This window comes from Trichomycterus rosablanca, chromosome 2, assembly GCF_030014385.1.
Source record: "Trichomycterus rosablanca isolate fTriRos1 chromosome 2, fTriRos1.hap1, whole genome shotgun sequence".
Taxonomy (NCBI): Eukaryota; Metazoa; Chordata; class Actinopteri; order Siluriformes; family Trichomycteridae; genus Trichomycterus; species Trichomycterus rosablanca.
In genome coordinates this window covers 54,816,162-54,823,111 of record NC_085989.1, presented here as the reverse complement: position 1 = coordinate 54,823,111, position 6,950 = coordinate 54,816,162, and the positions used below count along the sequence as shown (strand labels likewise).

Sequence of the window (6,950 nt, the reverse complement as noted above, 5' to 3'; positions counted from 1 at the left end):
TCTGTTGGTTTGCCATAAAGTAAAATCATAATGAATGTGAACAACAAAACACAGAATAAATAACCAAGTAAACACACACACACACACACACACACACACACACACACACACACACGATACAACATGTGACTTACAACAAGGTTAATTTTAGCTCTGAGAGAGAGAGAGTGTGAGTGTGTGTGTGAGAGAGAGAGAGAGAGAGAGAGAGAGTGTGTGTGTGTGTGTGTGTGTGTGAGTGTGAGAGAGTGTGTGTGTGTGTGTAAGTGTGTGTGTGTGTTTCACTTTTGACATTAATACGGATCAGGGACGATGGCGTCTGTAGGTAAGATTCAGAATTCTATAATAAACTGATTGCAGTTGTGTGATGTACAGTACAGTGATGCATTATCGTTATTTTAAACATTTGTAATGTTGTTTCGACATGAAAATCTTCAACTATAAACATTCACGATGTAAAACTAAAACACTGCGGTCACCAAATCTGCACTTTAATAAAGCTCGGTCTCGTTATCTGCACTTGAAGTTTTACTGCGCGTCTAAACCGTATTTTACGGTAACCGAAGAGTTGAAGACAATAAAGCTGTTTGTTTACAGTTTAATAAACTTAATCTACCGTGTTCTGATGCACAAAATCCACCACATTCAAGAAGAGCATTAATTCTGTTATTAATGAAATACATTTCAGATGTTTTTACTGTAGGAATTTGTTGTGATCGGATCTTAAACTTGTGTAAAGTGTTTATTAGGTCGTGTACAAACCACTTTTTTAAAGATCAATAAAATCAGCAAATCAAATTATCAAGTGCCAATCCTACATTCATGAAGAACACTTACTCTAGTATTTATAGTGTGATTGTGGGACAATTTTACTGCAGGAAGTTGGAATACTGGGATGTCAAACTTATGTAAAGTGTAAACTTTTTGAAAATCAATATAATAAGCAAATCAAATTGTTATCTAATGGCATCCCTACAGTTATAAAACAACATTTACTCTAGAATACATCCTGTGATTTGAAATTTAGACTAATTGAATGCCAAACTTGTGTCTATTCGGTTGTGATAAGACCACAATTTACCACAAACACCAAATTGACATTTTACATATATTTGCCATCTCATTATTTTAAATTCCTACAGTAAAATTGACCCAAAATCACAACATCAGTACTACAGTAAGTGTTCCTCATGGATCTATGGGTTGCATTTGATAACAATTTGATTTGCTTATATTATTGGACTTGACAAAATGTGGTCTTAACACAACCAAATAGACACTGTACATAAGTTTGTCATCACATTACTCCAATATGCCAACAAAACAGCACCAAGTCTTCTTCTATAACACCTTAAAATGCAGGAAATCTGAGTCCATTCCAACTCTAAATCGTAAAGCCCACTGATGTAACCTCGACTCAGATACAGCATGGGGATTCGAACCCACGCCCACCTGCCACGCCCGGTTTTTGTCCCCATTCACTTCCATTCATTTTTTGAAAGTTCGAGATATCAACGCCGTTCCAACTCTAAATCGTAAAGCCCACTGATGTAACCCCGACTCAGATACAGCATGGGGATTCGAACCCACACCCACCTGCCACGCCCGTTTTTTGTCCCCATTCACTTCCATTCATTTTTTGAAAGTTCGAGATATCAACGCCGTTCCAACTCTAAATCGTAAAGCCCACTGATGTAACCCCGACTCAGATACAGCATGGGGATTCGAACCCACACCCACCTGCCACGCCCGTTTTTTGTCCCCATTCACTTCCATTCATTTTTTGAAAGTTCGAGATATCAACGCCGTTCCAACTCTAAATCGTAAAGCCCACTGATGTAACCCCGACTCAGATACAGCATGGGGATTCCATTCCTGTCCAGGGTCCCAGATCCTCTCTTCTGCACTCTCCTCTTTATTTCACCCCACAGGTTTTTAATGGTGATGACTGAGGTAGCCATGGCACAAGTTTAATTTTGTGTTCAGAAAATCATTTTTTGTGTTCATCAAATCATTGGATCTGAAAGAAATTGGCAGTGGCAGACAGATTTTGATTTAAAATGTCCTGGTATTTCATGTAGTTTACAATACCATGTTTTTCTTTAAGATTTAAAGATTTTAACAAAATTTCCACCATACTTAATGGGCGGCACGGTGGCTACGTGGGTAGCAATGTCGCCTCACAGCAAGAAGGTCCTGGGTTTTATCCCCAGGTGGGACGGTCCGGGTCCTTTCTGTGTGGAGTTTGCATGTTCTCCCTGTGTCTGCGTGGGTTTACTCCGGGTGCTCCGGTTTCCTCCCACAGTCCAAAGAAATGCAAGTGAGGTGAATTGGAGACACTAAATTGTCCATGACTGACTGTGTTTGATATAAACTTGAGAACTGATTAATCTTGTGTAATGAGTAACTTTCGTTCCTGTCATGGATGTAACCAAAGTGTAAAATATGACGTTAAAATCCTAATAAACAAACAAACCGTCCTTAATAATGGGCATAAATCTTTTCTAAATAGCCGTCCTTTTATTTCATGCCAAACATAGTTGTACTGTGTATGATTTGATTGATTGATTGAACCTTGATTTGATTTGTAGCCAAAAAGCTTAATTGTTCCCAAAGCTCAAAGTCCCAGTAATGTTGAACAAACTCCAGTTGCTTGTATTCATGGCTAAATGAACTTGATTGGGTTTTTCAGTGTGATAATAATCTAATCCACCAAAAGACAGATAGTTATGGTGTCAGTGATTGTGGTGGGAACTGTAATCTCTGTAAGTTCTGTATAAGATCATGTTTATCAGCTGGTCCTGCAGCGTGTTTATTAAAACATGGTTTGTGGTTTATGCACAGATTGTCTACCACTAAGAAAGAGGAGAAGTATGGGACGACCTCCCATGAGTAAGTCTTTTTGTTCTATACTTGTAAAATTTTATTGCTAATTAAGTGAATACGTGTTATGTTCCTGTAACAATAACTCCAGTGTGCCACGCCCCCCCTCTCAGTGAGCACACTCAGTCTCCTGCCATGCCCTTTTTTTTATTGATTCCCTGAACCAATTAGCTCCAGCTCCCTCATTTGAGGAAAGAATAAGAGGGAAGCTAGGAGAAACCTCACTAGAGGTTATTCTGCTTTGCTTTGCCATGCATAGCATTCTGTTTGATGGTTTGATGTTCCAACTTCTTAGATTATATCCTGACTTGTTAATCCTTGCTCGTGTCTGTTTAGTTCATGTTCCTTTCCTGTTTGTTCCGTTTGCCCTGTCTTTTGTTATTTAATAAACCATTAGTTTTGAGTTCATCTCTGCATGTATGTCACGTGGGGGCAAGGACAAGACAAAGAGGGCGGACACACATGCAGAGATGAACTCAAAACTAATGGTTTATTAAATAACAAAAGACAGGGCAAACAGAACAAACAGGACTAAACAAGGAGAAACACAGCTAAATTAAACTAACAAGACTAAACAAGGCTAACTATGCAAAACAAGAATAATCTAGACTAACTAGGCAAAACAGGGTAAACAAGACTAAACAGGGTAAACAAGCTTAAACGGGGCACTGGACAAAACTAGACAGAACTACACCGTGCTAACAGGACTAAACAAACAAAGGCTAACAAGAACTAAACAGAGGTAAACAGAAATAAACATGGGAAAGAGACGAAACAGACTAAACAAACTAAACAAGCTACACAGGCTAAACAAGGCTAAACTAAACTAGACAAGTAACACAGGTAAACAAACAGGACAAACAGAACAAACAGGAAAGGAACATGAACTGAACAGACACGAGCAAGGATTAACAAGTCAGGATATAATCTAAGAAGTTGGAACAATAAACCATCAAACAGAATGCTATGCATGGCAAAGCAGAATAACCTCTAGTGCGGTTTCTCTTAGCTTCCCTCTTATTCTTTCCTCAAATGAGGGACAGCTGGAGCTAATTGGTTCAGGGAACCAATCAAAAAAGGGCATGGCAGGAGACTGTGTGTGCTCACTGAGAGGGGGGTGTGGCACACTGGAGCTCATTGTTACAGTTCCTCTATAAGATAGTATTAGTACTAGGGGAGGAGGTAACCATGTGACTGTGTGTTTGTTTAAGAAAAAAAAAATTTAATAAATAACAGAGACCACGACCGTGATGATTGCCAGCAGTAATTGTTCGTGTTTTACTTAGTAAGTGAAGAACAACATAAGTGAGTATTTTTACAGGTTTTTACAAACACAAAAAAACCCCCAAATATTTAAACAAGCCAACCTTTTGCGGCATACAAATATAGAACTAAAATTCGAAACAACTTATTCGACTCAAAAGTAAAGGTGGACCATAGGCTGTGTCAAAAGAAAGAAAAGAACAAAACAACTAAACTGCCTAACCAAAACTAAACTGACTTAAAAGTACATAAGTGGCACCAGCCTCTAACCTAGTGTTTCTAAACAAATCTATCACTGTCGTGTGTGTATGTATGTAACGGGGGGTCTAGGACGAGACAATAGGGGTGGACACACACGCAGAGATGTATATGAAAACCAAGTATATTTATTAATAACAAAAGACAGAACCAGAACAATACAAAACCAAACAAAACTTAACACAGCTAACTAAGGCTAAAAGGCTAACTAAGGCTAAAACTAGGCACGCATGGCAAACAAGGTAAACCTGGCAAAACAAAGAGCTAGCGTAACATGAGCTAGAAACATGACTTAACCTGAGCAAGAGCTAGAAACATGACTTAACCTGAGCAAGAGCTAGAAACATGACTCCATTGGTGCCTTTATGTCTCAAGACCCGCCTCCAAAGACACAACAGGAAATGTGGATTGGCAGCGGAGTAATTGTTGCGTTCTTTTTATAGGCTCCATTCTGCACCTATAGTGAAGTTAGGTAGAGAGGCAAAAAGAAAAGGAAAGAAAAACATACGTGCAGCACTTGCACGTAACAGTAAGAAACGACACATTTTTTTAAAAATCAATGTCAGCTGTGGTTTAGTTATTACTGCTCTGTAGGATTAATAATAGGATTAACACTGCACAAAGTCTTCTCCAGCACATCCCAAAGATTCTCAATGGGGTTCAGGTCTGGACTCTGTGGTGGCCGATCCATGTGTGAAAATGATGTCTCATGCTCCCTGAACCTCTCTTCCACAATCTGAGCCTGATGAATCCTGGCATTGTCATCTTGGAATACGCCCGTGCCATCAGAGAAGAAAAAATCCATTGATGGAATAACCTGGTGGTTCAGTATATTCAGGTAGTCAGCTGACCTCATCCCCAGATCACAGCACTGCCCCCACAGGCTTGTACGGTAGGCACTAGGCATGATGGGTGCATCACTTCAGCCACCTCTCTTCTTACCCTGATGCATCCATCACTCTGGAACAGGGTAAATCTGGACTCATCAGACCACATGACCTTCTTCCATTGCTCCAGAGTCCAATCTTTATGCTCCCTAGCAAATTGAAGCCCTTTTTAGCCGGTTAGCCTCACTGACGAGTAGTTTTCTTAAGGCTACATAGCTGTTTAGTCCCAATCCCTTGAGTTCCCTTCACATTGTGTGTGTGGAAATGCTCTTACTGTCACTATTAAACATCTCTGAGTTCTGCTGAAGTTTTTCTACCATCTGATTTCACCAAACGTTTAAGTGATCGCCGTTCACCATCATTCAAGATTCTTTTCTGACCACATTCCTTCCTGGAAGATGATGTTTCCCCACTGTCCTTCCACCTTTTAATAATGCGTTGGACAGTACTTAACCCGATTTTAGTAGTTTCAGCTTCTCCTTAGATGTTTTCTCTGATTGATGCATGCCAATAATTTGACCCTTCTGAAACAGATGAACATCTTTTCCACGACCACAGGATGTGTCTTTCCACATGGTTGTTGAACAAATGAGAAGCTACTCACTGCATCAGTTAGGGTAAAATAACTTGTTACTGTTAGGGTGCCTGCGGTAGCTGGCGAACTCACCCCGGCTTCCTGGCGAAGCAGGCGTTACAGACCCAAACCCAGTGAGGCCTCAAGTAGGAGGGCGGCTAATTAGGGCGATTGCCTGCAGCTGCACCTGGCCTATTTAATCCGCCAGTGTGCAGCAGCGGGCGTCGCACCTTTTGTTTGTGTTGGCCTGCGTAGCCCGGTGGCGAGAACGTCCTCTCGTCCCCATTTTTGCAGGGAAAGACGGTAGCCCGGACAGTTTTTAGGCCGTTCGGGATTGTAAGCGCTGTGCTGAGGTATAGTCCTTTGATTTCCTTCATTCTAGGTAAAGTGGTGTGATTCGCTCTGTTTGTTTATAGCTTTGTGCTAGCTCCCCTGTTGCTAATAGCAGGATTTCAGCGTCTGGTGCCACGCCTCGTCCAGACGCTTATCTTTAGCTTGTGCCTAGTGGCTCTCCATCCTCCAGTTGGCGAGATTGTAGCGCGAACGCCCAGCACCGGAGCGATCGGGGTTCGCGTCTCGCATTTATTCATTATTTTGCTTTTTCTTTTTCAGTTCCCCAGCGCCTTTTTAAGCGCTTTTGGCAGGACTGTTGACATCCTCCAGTTGGCAAGACTGTAGCGTGAACGCCCAGCACCGGAGCGACCGGGGTTTGCGCCTCGCATTAATGTATTATTTTGCCTTTTTTTATTATTTGCCTGCTGAGCCTGCGGCGCAATCGGGGTTCTCCCGATTGCTTTTTTGTTCTGGTCTCTGTCTTTTGCTTTGTTTTTTGTTTCTAAAATAATAAATAAAGTTTATTTTTTTAAGAATCTGCACCTTGGGTCCTTTCTGCCTCATAATAGTTACCAGCTGAAACATAATCACCCATGCAGTAATTATCCAATGGGAGGCTCTTACCTATTTGCTTAGTTAAATCCAGATGGTGACTTTTTTTGTATTGGATAATGTTTTGGATAATCAAAATCAAATCCACAACACAATAAAGTGTTGAAACTTTCTAAATTCACTGTAAGTCCTATTCATGTTCT

The 6,950-nt window shown here is 40.8% G+C and overlaps 1 long non-coding RNA gene across 1 annotated transcript; it reads left to right on the top strand.

Moving 5' to 3' along the window:
* The first annotated feature begins 245 nt into the window (after positions 1-245).
* Positions 246-6,677, top strand: LOC134335569 (uncharacterized). The gene is made up of 3 exons (XR_010015615.1): positions 246-322; positions 2,842-2,889; positions 6,475-6,677. It is a non-coding gene; the product is annotated as an uncharacterized LOC134335569 (long non-coding RNA).
* Positions 6,678-6,950: the final 273 nt, after the last annotated feature.